Raw genomic sequence first — 26,710 nt, 5'->3', positions numbered from 1 at the left:
ATCTGATAACATTATATCATCTTATATGCTTTGCCTCTTTAGTAATTGCTTCTTTGTTGTTCCGAATTCCAAATTGCTCTCTAACCCCTGATCAAGGGCACTACTTGGTGCAGGATAATGGATTGTGCACCCTACATATCCTACTAGCTTTACATTTAACGTTATTTGGGATTGATCTACGGAACCCGGAATTTTACAGAGCTGATATTCCAAAGTGAAATGAGTGGAAATATAAAGTAAACCTTGTAAGTTTCTCCAGACTGTTCACCTCTTCTAGGGTTTATACTCCTCATGTTTTGGCTACATGGTCATTGTCGGTCATTAAGTCTTGTTGTGCTGAAAATGATATTTAGCACAACAGCACTTCCTGTCATATGATATTGTTTCATTAAAATTTACTTTAGTCACATCATGGCATCATGCGTAATGCTTTTTGCTTTAAGCACCGATATGTTACATGCAAGGTACTCCTTAGCTTGAATTTTGCTTTAAATGGATTAAATCGCATTGCTTTGACACATTAGATAAAAAAGAAAATACATACAATATATATATTCTTGTCTGTTATAGCCAATAACCAATATAAACAAAATGAAACACCTCTGAATAGGAGCTTGTAAAATTGAATTTAAGATTTTACTGGGGAACAGCAGAGCAATACTGCTGAATGTGTCCCAGTATAAAAACTATTTGTGAACCTGTGGTTGTATCTCTATTTGAGCTAACAAAGTTTTCACACCCATCCATAACGCGTTATAAACATTGATTAAGATGGTGTGAAATACAATGTAGCCCGTAATGAATATCCAGAAGGCGAATAACCTAAATGCTTATATGACTAATCAGACATTGTCCAATCCAAGTACAAATTACACAAGCACTTGTTTGGGACAGTTGTTCTACTTGTTTTTTTTGTTCAGTTCTGTGCTTTAACCATAGCTCACTATTCAGTGATACCGGTACCCCTCCCCCCCACTGTGATACCACTGAGGGCAGTAAAATGATTTACACACGGGACATAGAAAATCACAATATTCGCATTGAGTTTAATCATATACAATCATCGTATCACTGTTTATAATCATAAGAAGATTATGTGAAATGCAGCAGTCATGCAGGAGCCGTGGAGCAAAGGGAATGTATGAAGGCAGAGAGAGAGAGAGAGAGAGAGAGAATATTCAAAGGGTGCTTTATTCGGTTGACAAATATGGACATTTGTATTACAAAAGCTCAAGTCACACAATAATAAAAGAAATAAATAGATTGCTTAAAGAAATTGAGAAAGTATCGTCAAAGAAGAATCATTAATAGTCCAAAAAATAAAGAAGAAAAAAGAAAAGGAAAAAATGTAGTGAATATGAACTGTGCTTCTCTTTGTATAAAGTGAGATTGTGAATCACTCTCTGTTCCTCTCTCACATACCCACAATCCTCTCTTAACCATGTTTTTTAGCCTTTAAGTGCTCTTATAAATATAAAAAGTGATGCATGGTTAGACTGCACATATTTTAATGCCACTGCAAACAATCACATGTACTTTCCTCTTTCGATAATAATATACATCACTACACTCACTCACACACTGTTAATCTTCCAGCTGGTGTGTAACTTTGCTGCAGTCTGTAAATGCATTTGAATGTTGATTTATTTTATTAGACTGTTCATCTGTTCAGCATCTGTTCAGACTGTTCATCTGTTCAGTCACTATCATGATTGTTTCAATTAGTACACCTTCTTCTGTGCGTGGTTGATGCCTTCGTGCACAGCTGTGAATTATTTCAAATTTCAACCGGATTATGCAAATTTATTTTAATTTCAATTTTATTTTTTTGCCACATTACCCCTGTGTCAGAAAGAAGCTGGAACTCTGTGTTTTTTTATACAATACTTGCGTCTTCCACAGACAATTGTTTTGAAGATGAACGTGTGAGAAACTTGCATGAGTCTCACTATCAATGTGCGAGAGTTGACAGCTTTGCTTTTCATTTTATACTCGAGAACCGAGCAGGCATACCTACAGTTTACTATATGTGCATCGCCATGCTGGTTTCAACAGGTCCAGTAAAGGGAAATTATAACATTACAACATACAAAGGCATTCTATGCAAACTTTCGGTGCAACAGTTTGGGTAAGAACGGCACATGAGTGTGATTCTCAGGTTCCCACGTACATTTCATGATAAACTAGTTATACCACAGTAAAGTGGTAATATTATGAATATTATTATGGTTCAGATTAAGGCAACATTCTTTACCCTAAAGTGGTAAGATGAGACCACAGATATCTGCAGTGAGTGTAAATTGCAAGAAACACAGAGGTTTGCAGATCAACCTCTACAATTTCTTTGGTTTTGTTCATGTAACAGAGCGGTTAGAGTTGATTTAGTTGGAGCTGAACAGGTAAGATTGCTCAGCTTTCTTTCTTAGCAGCTTTCTCTTCTTCCTACACGTGCTGTTCAGGTATAAAAGTTGCTGCATCTGCGGTTTACATACAGCAAACCACAGGTATCTGTAGGTCATAAACATACATGTGACCTCTTTTAGCCTCATCACATATGACTTCTAGGTGTTTTTATACGCTTATACTAAGAATTCTTTGGTTAAAGCGTTTTTTTTTTCTCTACCACATCACTTGCATGCTGTGAACACTCGCAGAGCAAAAGTGCACAGAGAAAGAAGATGCAAAATGCATAAAGGTTGACGTATAAAAAACTGCAGCTATGAGTGAATCATCTTTTCAGCGACAAACTGACAACCATGAATAAAGGACAGAGGGGAACTAGTGTATACAAGCTACCTGAAAATGTTGTAGAGAAAGACTTATAACAATGCTGGCGACTTATAATGCTATTATTTCCCTACTAGAAAATAAATGACACTGTCACCCGTTCCTTAAGTCCTAATTAGTCCTAATGTGAGATAAAAAGAATTAATAAATGTACTCTACAAATTGCACATTTTAGTTTACAAGTGAACTTGGCTCATAAGTTATGTTATTTTAAATTTATGTTATCTAGCTTACTTTAAGATGTCAACCCTGTTATTAATTATACATAGCAAATTCCCCAGTGTGGAACTAACACCCAGTAGTGATTATATGAGTTAAGTGGACTTAATCTCTGAAAATGTTAAATCAACACCGGAGGTTTAACTATATAAAATGTTGGCTGAACAAACATTATTAACATATATAAACAAAAGTTTTAGGTTGTGCATTTAAGCTGCATAATTGTTGGATTCTGGGGCATCGCCAGGCTACTAAATCATTTTATTGTGAGCAAATTGCAAAGAATCGCATTCACAATGACAGAAAATATAATAAGAATGAAAATTTATTCTCAGATCCATGTTCAACTCTGAGGTCATGACCCCGCTGGTGTTTACTGTAATGGAGTCTACTTCTCTACTTTCACTGTGAGATGCAAACCTCACACACACTCTTGTTTTTACTGTCACTGCTATTACACATAGCCTCTTGTACTGAAACTGTTATTCTTCTACTTTAGATGTGACTGAAACTTAAACTGTTGGTGAATGTTTGTCTGCAAGGCAGCAGTACAGCAGTGTCGTCTTGTTCAAAATAAAGGGAACTGAACCGTACACCCACACGCTGCTTTTAGGGCCTTAAAAATACCATACACTCATGAGGACAGTTATGCGTAAAGTTAAAATACTTTTCTTCGAGTCACTGTGTTTCTGAGGTCCTGGAAATTACCCTAACAAATTAAGATATACAGTGCAGCTGTGCAGGTTTACCACCCATTGCATGGGAAACTTTATGCTTTACATGAAAAAGAAAAACAGTTTATCCAGCATAGGCACTCAAAAAAAAAAAACAGTCACACATACTATAATATTTCATTTGACCATTTGACCTTTATCTATAAAATTAATTATTTTGTAGTAATGAAAAAAAATGTCTTAATATATTTTCTTTCTTAAAACCATTCACAATTAGGTATTAGTAATAAAAGAAAATGTCAATTATATTTTAATACATATTCATATAATTTGTCTGTTTTTAGACTCAATGATTCTCGAGAATCAAACAGCTCTCTCCATTTATCCCCATGTTTGTCTAGCCGGACTTATCGTACTAGCCAAAAACCCTTTAACTCTGTAAAAAAATAATTTTCATCATATTTTACAGCCTGTTTGTGTGTGTGTGTCTTTGAAGTATGTTTTAAATGAACATTAAAGAATGTTAAAGCGTTCTTTATGAAAAGTGGAAAAAACAACAACAACAACAAAGAACTGATGCATGAGATGAGAACAAGGAGCATTCTGTGGTCCCTGTTTGGTTTCTTGCCTAAAATTCCTCCATAAATGACGCACGGTAAAACAATACAGTTATTTATTTTATTTAAACTGTTCAGTGCACTGGAGGCTGATTCTTGCTGTGATGTTATAACTGAATGTATTTCATTTATATCTAAATAAACATTTTGACAGCAAAATGAAATAAACATAATTTCTGCACTTTCACTAATTTTGGCAAATTGTTTATTTAGAAATCTATATAAGATTTTTTTATTTAGAAGCTTTGAAACTTTCACTAGCCATGAGCCACTTCAAATTTTTAAAAAAGAACTATTTAAAAAGATTAATTAAGAGATAATACTACAACACTCGAGAGACACACAATCACTTTGTGCACAAGAGACATGAGATACACGTGTTATGTACAGAAAGTTATATAATGTGTGATTGCTGACCTCTGTTATGACCTTATGCCCGATCAGATATTACACATACCGCACATTCTTGTATAGGGAGCTGTCTTTAAAACCTGAAGCGAAACTGAAACTAGTAGACGAGGCTCATGATGCTGCGATCTAAAGATTTTGTATTGTTTTTAATGTTTCTCATGATTTTCAACAAACTTAACTGTAATTAAATAGGTTTTTGTGAAGTGTTTTTTTTTGTGCAACAATACTTAACACTTATTTCCTTGCTCCAGGTTGCTGCTCGTAAGAGTCGATACCAAATAATAATAAAAAATATATATTTCAGAGTTTATTATATTTTTTTATTCGAATTCAACCAACACTATTACTGATATAATTGTATATTTGTATTGCTGCAAACACAACTGCAGACCGATTTATCCATTGGGATCAAACTGTGTCAGGTTGAGTTATAGCATTTTGCAAGAGCATCCCAAATTCACACTATAATCAAAAATCTTTGCCATAATATTTTGACATTTTTAATATACCCTATGTCTCAAAGAAACAACGCCAAAAATACTTCTTGCTTCTTTTTAAAAAAAAAAAAAACAACTTTTTTTTAATATTTGGCAAATGGATTTATCTCATTTTGCTGTCAAACTGCTCAAATACTGTATTCATTACTTTCTTTCTTTTTACTGGAGCATTGCTAAATTCTTAATGGTCAAAAGTGTTGATTCTGACTTTATTTTGACAGCAAGATAAGCCAGTTTGAAAACTTTCTCATTTCTATAGTGAGATATGAGAAATCCTGTTAACACTTATTGACGGGAACCTCTAAGATAGTTCTACTAATGTAGTAAAAGTTAAAAAAAAAAAAAGTAAATGTAGTAGATGTTAGCACTATCACCTCCAGGTTTACATTTAGGCATTTGGCAGACGTTCTTATCTTTATCTCATTACACATCTGAGCAGTTGAGGGTTAAGGGCCTTGCTCGAGGGCCCAACAGTGGCAACTTGGTGGTTGTGGGGTTTAAACCTGGGATCTTTCGAACCATAGTCCAATGCCTTAACCACTGAGCTACCCCAGGTTCTGGCTTCAATTCCCACTTTGGGGTCTGTGTGTTTTCCCTGTGCTTGATGTGATTCACTTGATGTGGTTTATTCTTTTCTAATAATTGATAAACACACTCACACACCTACTCACACACCTACACACACACCTACACACACACCGTGGGCAGTATGGAAATGCGAATTAGTGTAACCTGCATGTAACCTGTGAACTGTGGGAGGAAACAGGAGAAAACCCACCAAAGCACATGACATGAATCGATGAGAGGGAACTGAGTACATATGCTTTGACACCTTACTTAAGTACATATTTCATGTATCTCTACTTTATTAAGAAGTTTCATTAGAGGTTATGTTTTACTTTTACTCCACTACATCCGCCAAACATACCTGTACACCTACTTAAATTTTGTTTGGTGTTGTGTTTCCTAACCACAGTCGTGTATAATATTTAAAGCTGAGATTTTGCCACCTGCCAACTATTATTAGTTCTGACTTGACTTTCTTTTGAGACTTGCCTAATATTACAACAGGTGTTTGAAATCAGAAGCGGAGCTAGTGACAAAAACAGTATGTTCACAATCAGGAAGGAGAGAGAGAGAGAGAGAGAGAGAGAGAATACCCTGTACAAAAACCCTGTTCTTAAGTATATATGAAGGTATTCGTGCAAATGGATAAAGAGCTTCTACTTTTGCTTGAGTAGTATTTTTATTTAGGTACAGAATTTGCATACTTTGGTCACCACTGCCAAGCACGGGGAGAAAGCACAAACTCTTAACCCCGGAGGTGCGAGGCCACAATACTACACACTACGCACTGTACCACCTTTTTGCTTAAACATAACATACACACACATAAAGAAAAATTATCATAAAAAAGACTGATCATAAATAGCAAACATAAAGATTCTTTTGTTGAATCTTTGCACATTTCTTTTTCTTGAATCTGATGGGAAACATGAAGTGTTACAGAAACTCAGCAAGAGCAGCGTCCAGCTCTGAGCAACATCTCCGTTACAGCCCTGTGACAACAATCTGCCTCAACCACAAACCCACTAGATGCTTTTGACACCGAAGCAACTGACATTCAAAAGTTCTCCCCCGTCTTCCTGTTTGATATCTTAAACATGTGCAAATCATAGGGAAGAAAAAAAAACAAGACAAATAACCTGTGTGTACTGTTTTGAAGACACCCGCAAATGATAAATCTGTAAAGAAAAAGAAAAAAGAAAAAAAAAAGAGGTGTGGTAACATTTCATAATAGAAGATATAAACAAAGTAAATCAAATATGTTGGCTTAATAAATCTATTATTGAGAGAATTGTGTGGTCCTTACAATGTGCTAGAAAACTTTAATTTCCTCAATTTATTTCAATATTCTGCTAAAGAACATGTTTAAAAACTATACAAAATCCAAACAGTTAACTCCAGAATTATTGACACCCCTTACAAAGCTGATAACAAATAATTGTATGAAATAAGTCACGAATAAATGAATAGGCCTACTTATGTTTCCTTTTTCTTCTCTGACCACAGATAATCATTTACTTGCATGCTGTCCTCTTGTCCATGTGGGTTTTCTCCGGGTTCTCCGGTTTCCTCCAACATCTTAAAAACATGCACCAGTAAGTAGATTGGTGAAGGTAAATGACCTCTTAAGTGTGGATGAGCATGTGAATGTTTGTATGTGGTGCCTTGTGATCCCATCCAGGGTGCAACGTTTTCTTGGGACATGCTCGAGATCCTGCATCACACTCATCAGGACAAAGTGCTTTCGAACAGTGAATGAATGCGTCGGGGAAAACTTACACACTTATTATTCATGAATCACTTTCATATAAATATTTGTTAGTGATAGTAATACAGTCTGTGCTTGACCCCTCGATTGTTTACATTAAATTAAATAATGTATAGTCAATTACAGAATCGAGAACAAATGTTTTACTTTGACGGCCTGCAAAGTGCTTAAGGATACGATTATTAGAACCTGGTTGATTATGCAGCAACCTCATTTCCCCTCTCGTCTGTTCCAACCACTCAGCATGCAGCATCACCAGCCTGATCATCACCTTCACCTGTTTCTCACTGGCTCATGCGTTAAGGTAAATGTTTTCTTGTGCATAAATGGTTCAAACGTAATCAGAAAAATCCTCTGAAACTGCTCAGGACTGGACTGAAATACTGAGATAAAAAGTCCTTCAGGAAGCCTGGAGAACTTTTCCTCCAGACTACAATAAAATACAAGAAAGTGTGACTCTTTGGAGGCACAATATAAAGATATGAGGGGCTGGCTCAAGACATTTGCTCAGTACTGCATCTTTTTTGTGTGGTTTCAGCAAAAGGAAACAGATGTTTGTTGGCCGGCAGAAGTCAAGAAAAGCATATAAAAATACAATCAGGTCAAAAAAAAAAAAAGGTCTCATTAGGCATAATCAGATAAGACAACAAGGCAACAGTAGACATGAATTAAAGCAGCAGACACAAATTGACTGGTGTCGTGTGTAAAAGATCATTTAATAGATAAATATAGTAACATATTTTTAAACTGACTTGTAAACTGAACATTATAGCAGATTTAATCGTATTGACAAATATCGAATCACTGTTTTAAGAATCTGTGGCACGGTGGCTTAGTGGTTCTCCCCGGGCTTGGTGGATTTCCTCCATGTTCTTCGGTTTCCTCTTACAGACCAAAGACATGAAGATTAGACTAATTGGCGTTCCCAAATTGCCCGCAGCGTGTGAATGCGTTTAAATGTTGACCGGCGGCCCTACCACGATCGTACAAAATGGAAATAAATACAAGTTGTCCATAATGTGTGAGTTAGTGTGTGTTCTGCAATAAATTGGCACACCTCCAGGGTGTCCCCGCCTCATGCCCTTAATCTTCTGGGATAGGCTCCATGCCCCCTGCGACCCTGAATACAATAAAGCGGTAAAGACGATGAGTAAGAAAAACGTTCAAATTTTTAGGGCCGAGGCACTACAGGGTGCGCAGGACCCTCTTGTTTTCCTAAGGATTCTTTTTTTCCTAGCATTTTGGGCATTTAGGGTGACTTAACCTGCTCAAAAACTCATGAAAATTGGCAGACAGGTTGGAATGTGCTACCATTAGGATGCCTGAGAGTCAAGTGGCCTTTGGCCCTTAGGGGCCCGCACATGTGATTTTGCTGCATAACTCATACAAACTTGCATGTATACACACAAAACTCGGTACACATTAAGAGCTCATTGAGCCGAACAACTTTCACACTGCATGTCCTGGGCTCAACTCAACAGGAGGCCGGTTATTTTGGGTCATTTCCCAAACGCACCCGATGGATTTTGATATACCCCTCCTAGGAGATTCATACGATCGCCACCAAACCGGGCTGATGTGATCTAAAGACATTGAGGATGCAAAAGTGTAGAGGGATTTTTGATATCTCAAACAGGTCAGCCGTGATAATGTCTTAAACTTACGCTGAAAAGTGATTAATAAACTTTGTGTGGCATTATATTGAGTGACATCATATTTAGTGACACATTCAGTGACATCATATTCAGTGACATCACATTGAGTAACATCATAGTGTGATGCTTTTTTTCCCCAGCATCTGCGGCCTGTTCTACACACATACACATCACAAATGTTAACACGAACGCACACATACACACACACACACATACACAAACACACACACACACATACGCATGCACCCACACCCACACACACGCACACAAACACACTCATACCACACACATAAAAACACACACATTACAATTGTTAACACTTTCACACTCACACACACACTCACACACACACACACACACACACACACACACACACACACACACACACACACACACACACACACACACACACACACACATCACATGCTCACATCTCACTCACACCTAAACTGACATCAGCCCCATGCATAGTGTGGGATGTGTGCAAGTTGTGCGGCGCACCCAGGCAGCAATGGCTTTTTGTAGGTCCTAACACACTTAGATAACACACAGGTTGCTCGGTGGACAGGGTGGTGATGGCACAGGGTGCTTGGGTGCGTCATCGTTGCTTGCAACTATATTTCTTATTGTGAATGCAGTGGGAGATGTAAAAATATAATACAAAAAAACCCCCAATTATTTCAATTTCAATATTAGCCACTAGATGGAGATGTTGTGTAGCTGAGGAGAGACAAGAGGTCAGAAAGCCTGTTTTATTTTGTATTGCAAAATATTCATTTATAAATGAGTACCAGCTGTTTAAAGCTGGAAAGAAAAAGAAAGTATCAGTGGTGAACTGTGACCACACTGTTACAGCTATAGTAAACACAACACACTAACATTTACAGTAATGTAAGTTGATGTTGATGTCTCGGTGGCTTGAAGGTTAGTAATGACCTTGCACCTCCAGGGCAGTGGGTTGGAATCTTTTGCTCCCAGTTCGTGTCCAACGACTGTGTGCTGTAGGCTGACTGGTGTTTCCATCTTGCCTGGAGTCTGAGAGTGTGTTCTTGTCCTGTAGTTAGAGTATATTGCACCTGGTTCTAAGCTTGAGCTAGATTTAAGCAGGTTCTTGTCAGATTTATCAGGGTTCTCCAGTTTGCTCCTAACTCCCAAAAACATTTCAGTAGGTATATGGGCGCTCCCAACTGCCACAGCTATCCAAAGCCGAACAATTTTACAGTTATAAAAGCAAAAAGCAAAAACAATAACAAAAGAATATTTATATCAAATGTTTACTATATCCCAAACTTTTAATTTCTCTCTCTCTCTCTCTCTATATATATATATATATATATATATATATAAAAATAAAATGGGTAAATTCTCTTTTATTGTTTTAACCACATGAGGGCGCAATAGGGACAGAACTGTAAGTGCAATACCCTTATCTAATACTGTAATGTTTAAGCGTTCATACGATACAGTCAAATGTCCAGTAATCAAATAATGAATTCATTTTACTTATATACCTCTGTCAGCATTTCCTTATGTAGACTGGGATGAGATCTATCTAGTAGCGTTCATAAAGTAAATTGCAGTTGCTGCACACAGAATAGGCCAATTTCATTGGACTGTGTTTCGCTTTCATTGCTTCTATTTCCACCCAGAGTCACCTTAATTCCTCTCCAAGATCTTGTATTGATTAGAGGAGAGTCGTGCTGCTGCATAAAGACTTTTTCAGCACATCCTGAAGGTTCCTAGTTCTGGCCAATCCATGTGTGAAAATGATGTCTCATGCGCCTTGAACCACTCTTTCATAGTTCGAGCCAGATAAATCCTGGCATCATCATCATGGAATATGCCTGTGCTATCTGAAAAGAACAAAAAAATATTGATGAAAAGACCTGGTCATTTAGCATATTCAGTCATCAGCTGACCTCCCTTTTTACGTACACTACAGTAATGAATCTAAACCTGACCAACAGATCATAACACTGCCCCATAGGTTTGTATGGTAGGCACTATGTATGATGGGTGCACCACTTCTCTTCTTACCCTGATGCACCCATCACTCTGGAACAGGGTAAATCTGATCTCATCAGACCACATGACCTTTGTCCAATGCTCCATAGTCCAATCTATGATAAGTGTTTTCCTAAGGCTGTTTAGTCCAAATCCCTTGAGTTCATTGCACATTTTTTGTGTATTGAAATGTGGTTACTTTCACAATTGAACACAGCAATGGGTTTTTTGCTTGTTTTACAATTTGATCTCACCAAACTCCCACCACCATGTTACAGGATGGTTTCCAACCATATTTCTTTCTCGAGGATGATGGTTCAACCACTATACCTTCAGGTTATAATAATAATAATAATAATAATAATAATAATAATAATAATCAGTCAGGATCAAACAACTTGTTTGGCAGCTTAAACATATTAATCACTGCACTAATTATCCAGTGGAAGCCTCTTACACATTTCCTTAGTTAAATCCAGGTGTGAATTTTTTTTGTTTAGCAGTGTGTATTTTGATACTCAGATACACGTTACAGTATGTTTCTTCTTATGTCTATGTTTACATGCTTGTGTAAAATGTGCTTTTGTGTCCATGTTGACATGGATCTGTGTGTATTGGATCTAAGTTTATATGACTGTGTGCAACACCATTATGTTGACATGATTGTGTATAATGTGCCTATGTGTCTATATTTATATTACACTGTATGCAATACATCTACAATATGTTGATATTACACTGTGTTTAAAGTGTAATTTAACTGTGTTTATCTTTTTCATGAGCATGTTTGATGAGAATGTTTACTCTAATTATCATGGAAATACACAAAAAATTGGTTTGAAAAAAGAAATATTGATTCACATATATAACATACACATTTCCATAATTTTCTTTTGATTCTGTAAAGCTACTTTGCGACAATAACAACTGTTAAAAGTGCGAAAGTGGTGTGAAAAACTATTTGCCCCCTTCCTGATTTCTTATTCTTTTGCATGTTTGTCACACTTAAATGTTTCTGCTCATCAAAAACCGTTAACTATTAGTCAAAGATAACATAATTGAACACAAAATGCAGTTTTTAAATGATGATTATGTTATTAAGGGAGAAAAAAAACTCCAAATCTACATGGCCCTGTGTGAAAAAGTAATTGCCCCCCCTTGTTAAAAAATAACTTAACTGTGGTTTATCACAGTTAAAAGTTCAATTTCTGTAGTCACCCCCAGGCCTGATTACTGCCACACCTGTTTCAATCAAAAAATCACTTAAATAGGAGCTACCTGACACAGAGAAGTAGACCAAAAGCACCTCAAAAGCTAGACATTATGCCAAGATCCAAAGAAATTCAGAAAAAAATGAGAACAAAAGTAATTGAGATCTATCAGGCTGGTAAAGGTTATAAAGCCATTTCCAAAGCCTTGGGACTCCAGCGAACCACAGTGAGAGCCATTATCCACAAATGGCAAAAACATGAAACAGTGGTGAACCTTCCCAGGAGTGGCCAGCCGACCAAAATTACCCCAAGAGCGCAGAGACAACTCATCCGAGAGGCCACAAAAGACCCCAGGACAACAACTAAAGAACTGCAGGCCTCACTTGCCTCAATTAAGGTCAGTGTTCACGACTCCACCAAAAGAAAGAGACTGGGCAAAAACGGCCTGCATGGCAGATTTCCAAGGCGCAAACCACTTAAGCAAAAAGAACATCAAGGCTCGTCTCAATTTTGCTAAAAAACATCTCAATGATTGCCAAGACTTTTGGGAAAATACCTTGTGGACCGACGAGACAAAAGTTTAACTTTTTGGAAGGTGCGTGTCCCGTTACATCTGGCGTAAAAGTAACACTGCATTTCAGAAAAAGAACACCATACCAACAGTAAAATATGGGGGTGGTAGTGTGATGGTCTGGGGTTGTTTTGCTGCTTCAGGACCTGGAAGGCTTGCTGTGATAGATGGAACCATGAATTCTACTGTCTACCAAAAAATCCTGAAGGAGAATGTCCGGCCATCTGTTCGTCAACTCAAGCTGAAGCGATCTTGGGTGCTGCAGCAGGACAATGACCCATAACACACCAGCAAATCCACCTCTGAATGGCTGAAGAAAAACAAAATGAAGACTTTGGAGTGGCCCAGTCAAAGTCCTGACCTGAATCCTATTGAGATGTTGTGGCATGACCTTAAAAAGGCGGTTCATGCTAGAAAACCCTCAAATAAAGCTGAATTACAACAATTCTGCAAAGATGAGTGGGCCAAAATTCCTCCAGAGCGCTATAAAAGACTCGTTGCAAGTTATCGCAAACACTTGATTGCAGTTATTGCTGCTAAGGGTGACCCAACCAGTTATTAGGTTCAGGGGGCAATTACTTTTTCACACAGGGCCATGTAAGTTTGGATTTTTTTTCTCCCTAAATAATAAAAACCATCATTTAAAAACTGCATTTTGTGTTTACTCGTGTTATCTTTGACTAATAGTTAAATGTGTTTGATGATCAGAAACATTTAAGTGTGACAAACATGCAAAAGAATAAGAAATCAGGAAGGGGGCAAATAGTTTTTCACACCACTGTATATATATATATATATATATATATATATATGTGTGTGTGTGTGTCTCAGGCTGATCTAAGGTTTCATTCGCTCGTCGTATGCGCCGTTGGTGTGAATAGTCAGTCCACAGTCTGATCTGTTTCAGTGGCTATGAGCTCAGTCTGAGGTACCCGTTTTTTATGTGGAGGATGTTGCCTACTGTTAGAGTGGGTAAGGAACAACTGTGACACAATCATAGTATGACATGTAAAGTGATAATGATGCTGCCCACTGTTTCATTTATTGAAGAATGCCTGTGACATAACTACCTATGCAAATGCCTACCTAAATACTTTCTCTCTGGCAAAACTACAGAATCTGTAGATAATTCTGAGAAGTGGAAACGGGATACAAGCAGGAATGTAAAATTAACTGCCACTGTCTTGTTTTTGTATATTTAAAAAGTATAAAAAAGAAAAACAGTGCCAGTTTATTTGTACCATATAATGTAATAATTGGGTTAGTTTAATTTCCATCTTAGTTTATTGCCTTTATTTATTTATTACATTTCAGTAAACCGTGAAAAAAAATCATGCCTGTGAAACTCAAAATATAAACGAAGCTAAAAGAAGCAAATATTTGTCTATTTTTAAAACAATATACGTATACAGTAGTTGTTTTTTTTTCAGCTGTCAGCGTCGACCCCTGACGCTCGGCATGCGTATGACGTCACAGACGTCTCGAACTGTTTGTTCTGGATTGTGGGAAAAGAAAAGAGCGCGCGCACCTTGACATCCCGATAAATAAGGTAACAAACAAACAATGAAAAAAAAAAACACGACAACTACCCTTAGCCCTCTGCTCGTCGTTACCGGCGCGGCGGATAGCCGTGTCGTTTTTAACGCACTTTTTTTCGACTCTCGCGTGAGCAGTGCAGCGGTGTAAAGGGGAGCGCGAGGACACCGGAGGGAGGCCCTGCAGAGAGACTATCGCGCTTAGTTACGGAGCTGCGCGTACGTAACGCGGTGTTTCTTTGCTATTCTATTTTTGTATCAGGATCGGGATTGCGTGTGTGCGCGCGCGCGCGCTTCATAAAGTATGCCATCTAAGCTAGCTGTTATGGCTAGGTTGTTTATCAGCTAGCGCGGCTAGGCTAACTGCCATACAACCACCCTAGGCCATTTTCTCATAGGTAGGTTGCGCGAGACTGAGCAGGCTACGCAGTTTGCGTTGCGTGACCTGGTCCAGTCTGAGTGCGCGGTACGTAAGAAAGCGCGCGGGTTTCTCTTCGAGAATCTTAGCGACGCTACGCAATATATTTTCTAGACTTATCGCGCAGGCTTGTGCTTATCTAAAATAAACAGCGTGGTACGTTTTTACATTTGTCATACGCTTCGAATCTGTTTACGGACTAAATAAAGTGCACAGCGTATAGGATGTGAACAGTTCCTACGCCACACCACCAGAACCTTCGGTAGTATGTATGCAGTTAGGTTGAATCCCAAATAACGACACGCGCACTATTTATGTGCCCTACGTAGTACGTACGCTGTACGTTGTCACTACATCCTTTCAAGTGCCGTGGGTTTGTATTTGGAGTACGGCCGTGTAAAAAAACGTAGCCGGTTAAGCTAACGTTAGTTAGCTCGGCGGAAAATTAAGTACAGCGCAGACATTAGTGTCGCGTTTTTGTTGCAGTGTTATTCAGGTTTTGGCTGCATTTTGGGTTTGCGTTTAAATAAAATGTCGAACATAAATCTTTAAATGTCTGTGTATGCCATTTAGCACAGGTAAATGCTATCAGGGCGCTTGAGAATCAGGACTCCGAGGCTGTAACGCAGCGGTCGCCATTTTGTGCGCTACCCGGAGGAGCGAAGATTCAGACACAGAACCAGGTTTTCAGGTTATTACCTGGAAAGCTAAATGTAAGCAAGGGTCTCATGGTTACATTATTTTTTATTCCAAACATATGGGTTATCTTGGAAAGCGTTTCTGGGAAGCGAATTTGTTTTATTCTCAAACTTGGTCCGCTTGTTACGTGCTAGCATGGTGGCTAGCTAGCAGTCTACAGTAGCTAGGGCTTTATTAGGTTTTACATGTAAGCATTGTTATTTTGCAGAATGGATGTGTGTATGATTGTAGTTTTGATAAGAAGAGGCTTCTAAACATTATTTGTGCTCACATTTACACGCTACAAATGGATTGTTTTTGTTTTCTTGTTTGTTTTTTTTCCTCGCTCTCCCTGGGAAACCCAATGAGACTGTCATCTCAGCCATTTGCAGACGTCACTTTAGGACATTACATGCTTGACTCTTGACAATGCATCTCTTACCAGAGGGGTTTATTTATAGTTTTATAGCAGCATAAAAACAGCAAAGTTGAAATTGTATCCACTGGCAGAAATGCAGATTGACCTGTCGTCCTAGTTTAGTTTCAAAATTGGTTAATTTAATGGTTTATAAAAAGTACAGGGTTCTGTTTGCTTTGCTTGTATCTCTGTGTCTTTCTTGGTTACGTTTAGATTAACATTGGAACTGTATGGAAATGTTTAATGTTTATCGAAAGAGTATCCAATGTCAGTGTTTTAGTTTTTTTGGAGGGGGCGGTGAACCAGAATCACTAGGTATCATCCGCTACAGTATTATGACGATACCTAGGTACTGTTTCGATCTGTATTGCGATTCTGTTTGTATCATGATCTTATAAATATTATGATTCTAAACAAACTTAAGGATTAATTTGCTGTGCTGCCCGCCAGTGTAAGAAAATAGTTTATGTGCTTACATATACAGCGGAACCTCAGCATGCAAATTTAGTTCATTCTGAAGGCGAGTTTTTAAGACCCCATCATATCTGATATTGCAATATGAGTTGTCCAATGAGATATAATGTAAATACAGATTATCCGTGCCAGCCACCCAAAAATATTACCCATTTTAACAATTTCCAACACTATATGCATATCTTTGCATAAAAAACAAGGAAAACATAAAAAAATGCATGTAAATGGCTTAAAATATTAAATAAATAGAAATTAAACCTCAGTTAACCTTAACACACCACCCATGCCCCCAACCTGTCAACATAAAAATCTGAAAAATCACATGGCTTTTGAGAACATGTCGAAGTCAATGTTATCGTGGGTTGACTCTCTCAAAAAAACAGCTTTTAGGCTTTCCACTGATGAAGTTTTGAAAAGCTTCCGGATGTACGCACAACTTCGTTTGTTCGTTTGTATGCAGGAAAAAGCTCCTTGAAAATTACTTGCAAAATTTCATTTTTTTTAAGGTGAAAATTTGTAAGTGAGGGCATTCATACATTGCACTAAAAATAATAATAATAATTTTGGATGCACTGTGGTGATGCATGAGTTCCACCAAGGAATTGTGATACATTTCTGATCTGATTAGTTTCCCCCATCTTTACTGCTTTGTAAGAATTTGTCTAACTTAAAGAGGGGAAAAAAAGAAAATATAACCTGTTGGGAAACATCTCTTTGTAGGTGCTATAACATATGACGACTAACTTATTTTGCAGATGTTGTGTAACTGTACTCATATAATCGGCAGCTTGAGCTCTTACAGGATATGAATCAACATCGAAATAGTAACTGTATCTTAACTTCATGGCGTCACTTTGATATAGGTTATTTTCATGCAACCTCTGGCAAAAAGTGTGGAACCACCACTCTTGGATAATGAATTCTCTGAGGCGAGGATTTAACTATCAACAAACAGTATTCTTTGTCTATCCGGCAGCAGCTTTCTCTTATTGCAGTTGCCAGATCGGCTTTGCAGGTTTTCGACCATAGATTTTACATTGGATTGAGGTCCAGACTATTTGCATCTCATGCAGTCGACAACATATGTCTTTCTGAAGGAAAGTTTTCCTGGCTTTTTTTCTTTTGGCAAGATCAGGAAAAAGTATCTCCACAGCAAGCATCCCTTCAGTAGATCGAATAAGAAAAGTGTCCAAAATCGTAATATAAATCTATAATAAATATAAATCATTTATTATATCATCAATGGTTGTGAAAATTTGTGTGCTTTCTTCAGGCAGTCAGTCGTCTTCATACGTTTTCATTGAAACCACACCAGTTCCAGCATCATCTCGCTGCCCGATGCAGATTTGTGATTTATTATTGAATATCACTTTTATCCAGTCATCCACATCCGTGATTGCTTTTTTGTTTATCATACTGTTACATAGTCTTTGTATGTTTAGGTGTTAATGATGGTTTTCGTTTGGCTTTTCTGTATGCAAATCCAATTTCCTTTAGTCGATGTCTTACACTTCGGTCACAGACATTGACTCCAGTTTCTGCTAATTTGTTCCTCATATTTGTTGTGCATTTTCTGTTTTCAAAGGCATATTGCTTCAAGTTTTCTATTCTGGCACTTCGATGTCTTTCTTGGTCAACCAGTACGTTGATCAAGACAGACAACCCTTTTACAACCTTGATTTTTACTTGGTCCAGATGTTAGACACGGCTGACTGGAAAAAGCCGACTCCTTTTACAACATTCCAAGGTGATTTACCTTTTTAAAGTAGTTTTATAATTCTCTCCTTTGTTTTAATTGAACTCTGTTTTTTTTGCCATGATTTATGTCAGTCAGCTTGGTGCAACAGCATCTTACCTGTGTGTGTAACCATTCTTATTAACTGCCGACTAATTAGCAGATTTATTATAATGCAGTTTTCGAACTGTAAAGTGCTTTGTGATTTTATAATGTTTTCCTCAAAATTGAGCAGTTCGATTCAATTTTTTCCATTTGCTCTATGCAAAAAGACTACTTTAAATGTTTCTTAAAATCGGAATTTTGATTTGTTAATTTAACAATTTACCCAGAGTGGTGATTTCATACTTTTTGCCAGGGGTTGTATAATTGCACGATTGTTTAACTGTTTCTAACAAGGCCAGCTGTAGCTGCTTCTTTTCCCAGCAGCGTTTACAGAAATGACTTTTTACACCCCAAAAAAAATATTGTTCAGTGTGCTTAATGAAGTCTTAACGTTGCAGTGTTTCGCTAATTTCTGCTCAAGTGGCAAGGGCCAACTTGCTCTGTTGCAGTTACACAACCAATAAAGGATAAATCTCTTAAAGCTTAATTCAGTGATTTTTTTTTTTTTTAAAGTTTGTATATGATAATTGTTCAGTAAAAATAATTTGAAAAAAAAAAAACCTCTTAAAGTTGAGCAGAATAACGAGTTTTGGTGAAGGGTGAGAACTTAAACCAACCCTAGTAAAACTCCAGACATGAAAATGAAAGTGACTTGCTGTTAAAGGTGAAATTGGTGCCACTATAACATGAAGTAAGCTTGCCTTGTCCTTGTGTAAAGTCATGCTATTCTCAGATATACTTTTTCCAGGTGTGTCTTTACATATGCCCTGTTCTGTCTGATGGGTTTTCCTACTCAGTGCAGGTCAGACCTTTCACACCTGGCATTAGTCGAGACGCAAAGCAGTTCACACCTGGGATTATGATTGCGTCTGCAGTTACTGCTTGTGATTGGATTTCAGGTGTAGAGGAAGGCTGTCAGAGACGGTTTTTATCCTCTGTTACGTTAAACTTCCGCTGCTTTTGTTTTCCAGCGGAAACGTGTTGCAAATCTGATCCCAAGTAGCTGTACGGACTGAAAAAATGCTGAGTGACGCTGTAATAAGCAGTCGCTTCCCTCTCTGATCTTCCAGACAGTTTTTGATTACGTATCCTCCAGCGTTCCTTAATAGGTCTTTTGTTGCTATCCAGGACGATTCGAGACACATTCACGTTAGACGTGTGACATGATCAGACCTATCCTGAATGCGTGGTGAGTGAATTGATCACAATGAGTCTTTGGGTCCCATTCACACCCGTACTTATGATTTGATCATTCAGGACTCGTGTAGATGCCTAAGCGAGGTGTTCTCTGGTTCGACTCCAAGTCGACTCGACTGCAGGAAGTGAATCACTCTTTTTGTATAGCTTTAAAAAAAAAAATCTTGCTAAAGTTAGAGGGCCCTGTTTATAAACATGGTTCTGGAGGATTGCGCTGACAAACACTTGAAATAATTAAACACTTGATCTAATGGATAAAACAATTTTAATGAAAGTCTTTTTTTCCTTTTATAATTTTTGGATTTTTTTTTTGCGCAGCGTTCCATGCATGGGTGATTATATTTATTTATTTGGTTAATAAAATGATTAAAGAAATTGTGCAAAAACTTTTTCAACAACATAGACTCCTCCTCAGGCTTCCTATGTATTTTCGTTTGTTCAGAGATCTGCAGTGTAAAACCAAACAGCAGACAATCCCAAACTCTCTGCAGATGCACAGAGCAACGTATCCTGATTATGCAAACGTTCTCAAGCTGAACGTAATGTTCTTTAAAGAAAGGCAGATAATCTTCATAGAGCAGGGTGTGTCCTGTCAAGCAGTGCTGTCATGTGTTTTGGTTTTGGAGTGACAGTGGGTGATAGGTGTCCTAGATGCAGATCTGCCCTCCTACAGGACTTCCTGTCAAACTGTAATTACAAACTTGTTTTTTTTTTTTTTTCTTGTGTGCCTTTAAAAAAAAAAAAAATTTTTTTTTACACATCACGTGTGGCTGTGTACGTCACTGTCAGATCGGGCAAAGTGCATGCAGATTGCATGGGGTGACAGTCGGGTGCCTGGGGAGTATAAAACAATGCGGCAGAATCTCACGCAATCTCTTGTGGACTTTGTTCGCTTTATCCCATAATTCCGTCTGGCTCGGTTAGTGTTACATTAGCAGCAGGATTGTACTGCCTGTGTGTACAACCTTATTTCCTGAAAGTACACTCAGGTCTGATTCTAAATGCATCCTAAAACAGCACGAGGTCACGTTTATCCAAAAATATAATCCCATGTCTGAGATTGGAGATTTGTATGAATTTCACGTGGGCAGTTCGGATAGTCAGGACCTCGGAGAACTGTATTAGTTTATCAAGATTAGATCAAGTTATTTGAGACTAATGACCATATTCTACTGTTTTTTTTCTTCTGGGAAATGGTGGAAGAAACTGGGAAATGCCTGGAAGTTTATTTTTTTAAATCTTTTTTTCCCTCCTCCTTCTTTTCTGCTGCTAAATTCTTGTTAGGATTTTGTTTAATGCTTGGCTTCTCTACATTTAGATTTGCTTTAAGTAGTGTTTATTTATAAAACTGTAAATCTATTTGAATTTAGGTTCATTTATTCAGCTCTCTGTAAAATGAAAAACGATTTGTCTTTTGCAGTATCATTGTTAAAATGGAAAAAATATCATTCACGTCGTACGAGAATGCAGACTTGTCGCAAATGATAATCAGCGGTACAATATGTTAAGTTGTTGAGACACACTAAGCATGTGTGTGTGAGCGAGTGAGTAGTCATAATTCATACGTGACACCTTCACCAAGCCCAAGGACACTTCAGGAAGATAATCTCATTTGTCATGTAAAGAGTGTGTCTCGCTAACTAGATTCTCTCTCTGTCTCTCTCTCTCTCTCTCCCTCTCTCTCTCTCTCTCTCTCTCTCTCTCTCTCTCTCTCTCATGTTCACAGTAGTGGTCGTGAGTCAGATCATACACTCATCCTCCCTCAGGTCAGCTGACGTTTCTCTGGTCGTGGTCGAGAGCAGCTCCTCTGCTGAGTGCTGCTGAGGGATCATGAGCGCACTCAAATAGGGAGGGGAGGGACTCCTGACCTAAGCATGTAAGTCTTTCATGTTATATTGTACACAGACATGTGCAGTAAGTAACCATAGTCTAGCAGGGAAATGGGTGTAACCTGTTACCGTTAAACCACATGCTAACTCTGTGGCAAACCAGTTCACACTGTACCGTATGTTCCATCTGATTTATTGACTGCAGACTAAAATCCCACATCCTTACATTATACTCCTCAGAAGATTCTTTAACGCGATCGGAGGTCTGGGGCGTCCTTACTGCGGCTGGCCGATACGACCGTTATATCAATATCTTTATAAATCGTATCATCACGTGTTTATATTTGACTTTTTCTACAGGAAGTATGTGAATTTGTTGTGAATTATTAATTTTTTAAAATTCTCTTTTTATTGTGAGATTGGTGGTTTTTGTTTGCATTTATTCATTTGTAAAATAGCCGCCCCCCGCTCTATTTATTTATTTATTTTAATGCATAGGTACTTTATTCTTCGTAAAGGACATTAGACATCCAGTGGCAAGAAAAGTAATCCAATAGGCGTATAGTAGCGCTAGCAAGATTGTATAACCATGCTCCAACTAAAGTGACTAAATGGAAAAGTAGCAAATACTAATTTAGTTCCAGTCTTACTGTCTCAAACATTAATCAAACCCCCAAAATGGCTAAAAAAAAGTTAACAAAAGGACAACCAATAAGATTTGCATTCATGTCGTTTGAAAGATACCCATACCAGGACTGACTCTGCCAAAAGCGGTTTGAAAACGGTTCACTAGGTCACGCTCTAAACCGTCAGAATTCGCCCCCCCCCCCCATCGTTCAGGAATGTTTAGAATTTTATGATTACTTCTAGCTAAGATTTGAGTAGATCCAATTTTTTTTAACCAGCAATGTTGTATGTTTTGCATAATGATTCTCACATAGCACTGCGCAGTGTTAAACTTAGTAGTTTAATACTACTACTGTCGTTTTTGAACGAGGACAGAAAAACACGACAAACTTTAACTTTTAGTTTGAATTATTAATGATTGATGGGTTATTATTGCATGTTAATGAATTCAATTTTGAAAAATAATAAATGTGATAAATTTGAAATTTTAGAATCTTTGACTTATTGTATAAATTATATTTTTAATTGCGTGAAAAAGTTCAGTACTTTTCTCAGAGAAAGAGGTAGGATGTTGTTTGATGACAGGCAGGTAGGTAAAGTTTTTTACCAGTCAGTTGTATATATATATTTTATTTTTTATTTTTTGGAATGTAATGATAATTGGATTGACCCCGTTATATTAAAAGCTTCATCATGGCCTAGTTGTGTCCCAAATTTCCTAAGCGGGTAGATTACTTCGAAAGATGACATGCAGCTTTTGTTGGTGTTTTCCCTGCTTTCTTGCACACCACCTGAACATACAGGCAGCCTTCGTCAGAGTTCTGTTTGTGTCAGACTGGTGATGTCACGACTCTTATCTAAAAGCCGCCATCAAGAGAAAGATTCAGGTGTTAGGATTTCAGGAAGATATTGTGTAGCATGCCATCGTCCTACCCAGCAACCAAACTGTTGCTAATTTACGTTTTGGCTGTGGCTCTGAGGGACAAAAGGGCGTATAACACTTGTCATGCTTACATAATGTCATTATGGCAAAATAAATACCAGGAGCTGGTTGTAAGTTACTGCAATCACTAGCAGTGTTGTTTAAAGTGTGTGTGTGTGCTTTTGTTTGTCCGTCTAATTACTCGTTAACAAGCTCAATAATGCTTGCTAGCCTGAAGTCAGGACTGTGAATAAAAGTTACGAGTAGGGCTGTAGCTATCAAATATTTTAGTAATCGAGTATTCTACCAAGATTTAATCGATTAATATATAATTAATTAATTAATCTCTTAATATATAGGAGAAACAAAGATTAATTGGTTTTAAAAACAAGCATTTTATCAAAAATAAACGGCCATTATTCACAATACAAGGAATAGCTTTTACCCCTATTTCACGGTGAGATGCGGTGTTGAGTGCAGTGAGTCGCCGCGATTGCCCATTCTGCGAATTTCTGCAAGCTTCCACGAGGACGGCAAAAAAAATTAAACATGTTAAATAATTTTTTTATTTTTCGCGTGAAAAGATGGAAATGTAATCGCTGCGCCAAGACTCGCAGTGAAGCATGATGAAACGTACTTCCGGCCACCGTGTGAAACCGCGTAGGTCAGATAGGGGTATTAAAGTTGACTGAGATGAATTAAGTGCGCTACATGTAATACATTCTTATTTTAAAGACTTTCCTCAGATGCAAAAAAAAAAAGGTGTTTCAAATGACTAAGTATAAAAAAAAAAAAAACTAAGGCACACATTGAAATAAATAATTATAAAAAACACTAAGTTGTGCAACTAAACATTCAGAACTAAAAGTTTCAAAATCTACAGCTCAGGCATAGCATAAAAGCCTTCACTGACAATTTCTGTCAATTTCATGGTTTCTTCTTCTCTTGGCTTGTTGATATTTTTATCGCTCCCTTCCATTTTGCAGCCCGCACCAGAGCACTCCCTCAAATTAATCCACAGCTAACTGTTTGCGTCTCCTTCGCTTTTTGGGTGACGTAAGCGATTCTTCTTCGTTGGTGTTCGTTGGTGGTCAAAAGTGCGCTGTCAACAAATAATTGCGCAAAAACATAATGCAAGCTTTTAAAATTAATTAAACAAAACTTCGAGGCAGAAGATTTTGCCTCCATTATTTTTTGTAATCGAATTACTCGAATCGTTTCAGCCCTAGTTACGAGTTTGTAGCTGTAACCAATAAAACCATAAAATAAAAAAGTTAACTGCACATGCATTAGGTGCAACACTAGTGCAAATCTTTTTTTGAAATCTTGTTTTAAATAGTTTTGTTTGTTCACCTCGATGAACAGCACACAGTGGCATTTTCTTAACTTGTTACGTCAGAGAAAGATGATTTGTTGCTTTGTGTCAACGTCAGGCAGCAGGGTTATTAGCAAGGTTTATGTAGGATAAAAAAAATAACTATTTAGCAAAACGTTTAAATCATCTAATTTAATAGATGAATAGATTGATGGATACTTTACTGATCCTGAAAAAAAAACAGCCAAAGCCATGCAGAAATCTATCCGCAACTCCCCATAACTACAAACTGCCGGATTACACAAAACTGAAGCAAAGTTTCAATAGTGCTTTGCGATTTCCGATCTCAAATTTGTGATGAAATTTGGCACTACACGCTTTACTGACTGTTATACCCATTATCGATATATAGATTTTTTTATTTTCTTAGCCAGCTTTTTTTTTCACCTATTACAAACTCTGACTAGAAACAGCTCATTATTACTGGAGGGGGTGGTTGAATCAGTTACATGATTTTGATGGCAGTTTGTGTATCAGCGCACTTGCTCCAAAATGTATTATTTTTATTAGATGCATTGTAAATTTTGTGCATTTGATATGGAGCAACGTCTCAGTTCCTCAATAATCCTACAGGTGGGGCACTCACAAAATCGTAATACAGATCGAATCGGCACCCAGGTATTACGATACTGTCATATCAGGTGGCGGCTGTTGATTCCCATCCCTGCTAATTTATATATATTTATATAAATCAATTGTAAATATAAAATTTTATATTTTGCTTTTTTGGACTTCTTTTTACATTACAGTTTTTAAAAATTGTTTGTGCGGTGATATGTTTGTTTACTGTAAGTGCTGTTCTGATGGTCATCCATGTATTCTGAAACATGTCTTAATGTAGTGAGACATAATGTTTTTGTCGTACTTCCAGCTCTCGTGACTTACAAGAAGGGAAATCCCCCCCAAAAAAGCACAGGTTTTTCTCCGCCATTAGTGTTACCACCGTACGCTTGTATTCCACGCCTATCACTTTGCCTTCACTTTGCATGGAGATAAATCTTACACTCTCACCTGTCGCTGTATGAATGAGTTAAACTTTACTTTTAGAACTTTACCAGAAGTCCCCCCCAAGTGTTCCTGTGTTGAAAGGGTAGTTTGTTGAGGAAGACTACACTGGTCGTGTGAGGATTATGAACACTTTTTTCATCACGTCGTATGCTTGACTGTAGTGAGAGTTGTCCTGTTCGGATCGGACATAATTCACAGGCGTGGATTGTTTATTTTGTAGGGAGGCCTGATCGTAATATTAGTTGCGGTTGATTATTGGCAGGTCAACTAACTACACCCGTGAAAGAAACCTGATAACTTGCCTGAATTTGTTTTTTGTGACGCATCCTGCTTGTGACAGTATTTTTTATTTTTTTTGGCTAAAAATGACAAACGAGCATATGCTTCTTGACATTGGACTTGTTTATTAAAAGTACTAAAGCACGCACTGAATGTAAGCGTGAGCACGGCGTGTTTACTCCCTCAGACAAGGTGCAAATTTACCTGATACTTTTCTGTTTCACTAATCTGAGTTAAACTCCTCCTTCGTTCATACTTTTGTTAATGGTGTAAAATGCTCTATTTAGGTGGGATTAGTCTTCCAGATGTGCATGTTAATTGATCTTGTTGACAGATTATCTGTAATACTTGTCACTGATCTATATGTGGTTCTTTGTAGTAAGAGACAACACATCCAGGGTGTAAAACTTGTCTAATAAGTCGCTTAAATGACTGTGTGGCGGTGGCAGTCGATTTTAGGAACTTAAAAAAAATAATAAAATCACAAAGTTGCTAGAAATTTCTTTCCTTCAACTAGTTATTTTATTGGACTTGCACATTCACATTACCAGTGTAAAGGGACTCAAATTTTTAATAACATTGCTAGTAACAGCTGCTTAAACAGTTGAAGTGAGGCGTCTGGCTTTCTTCTTTCTTGTGGACCTTTCTGGACTTATACAGCCGACTAACTGCTCGCCGTCCTTTAGACCAAAACCCCAAGCAGATTGAAATTAATGAGTGCTCAAAGACACAAATATGATGTTTCTCCAACCCAGATAACCTGTGCAAAGACGCAAATGTGGGCACGTGTGCCGTTTCAGAGGGGAGGGGGTACTAATTTATACCAGCATGTCAGTTTGTATGTGCCTGAGAGATAATGTCTGAGATTATAAAGTCTTAAAAGTACTAAATGAATCTCACTAGATTTAGTTTTGCTTGGCCACGACTTTTAGATGTTTCATGATGTTATCCATTAGAAACATTAATAACTTAATTGTTGGTGGAATGCTCTAGTTTTATTTCTGTAGTTTGGGAAATTCACACCTGTGTGTAATGCGCAGATATTTCAAATATGGTTTGGTTTCCTGTGACCCAAAATAATTATTTCTAAAAGAGGTAAAATAAGTCATTTCAACAGCACAAGTTAGAG

The 26,710-nt window shown here is 37.6% G+C and overlaps 1 protein-coding gene across 5 annotated transcripts in view; it reads left to right on the top strand.

Moving 5' to 3' along the window:
• Positions 1 to 14,454: 14,454 nt before the first annotated feature.
• The window catches only part of brd4 (bromodomain containing 4), a 58,135-nt gene continuing 45,879 nt past the window's right edge, over positions 14,455 to 26,710 (top strand). For 2 of the 5 annotated variants that reach the window (XM_053491327.1, XM_053491329.1), the window contains exons 1-2: positions 15,364 to 15,647; positions 21,268 to 21,417. The gene's annotated coding sequence lies outside the window, so the exon portion shown is untranslated. Of the gene's footprint in view, positions 14,531 to 14,656; positions 14,736 to 15,363; positions 15,648 to 21,267; positions 21,418 to 26,710 lie in introns of those variants that run through there. The other 3 variants (XM_053491326.1, XM_053491328.1, XM_053491332.1) reach the window with 3 other exon arrangements.

Source organism: Clarias gariepinus, chromosome 3 (assembly GCF_024256425.1).
Source record: "Clarias gariepinus isolate MV-2021 ecotype Netherlands chromosome 3, CGAR_prim_01v2, whole genome shotgun sequence".
NCBI lineage: Eukaryota > Metazoa > Chordata > Actinopteri > Siluriformes > Clariidae > Clarias > Clarias gariepinus.
This window is presented reverse-complemented; position numbering and strand designations above follow the sequence as displayed.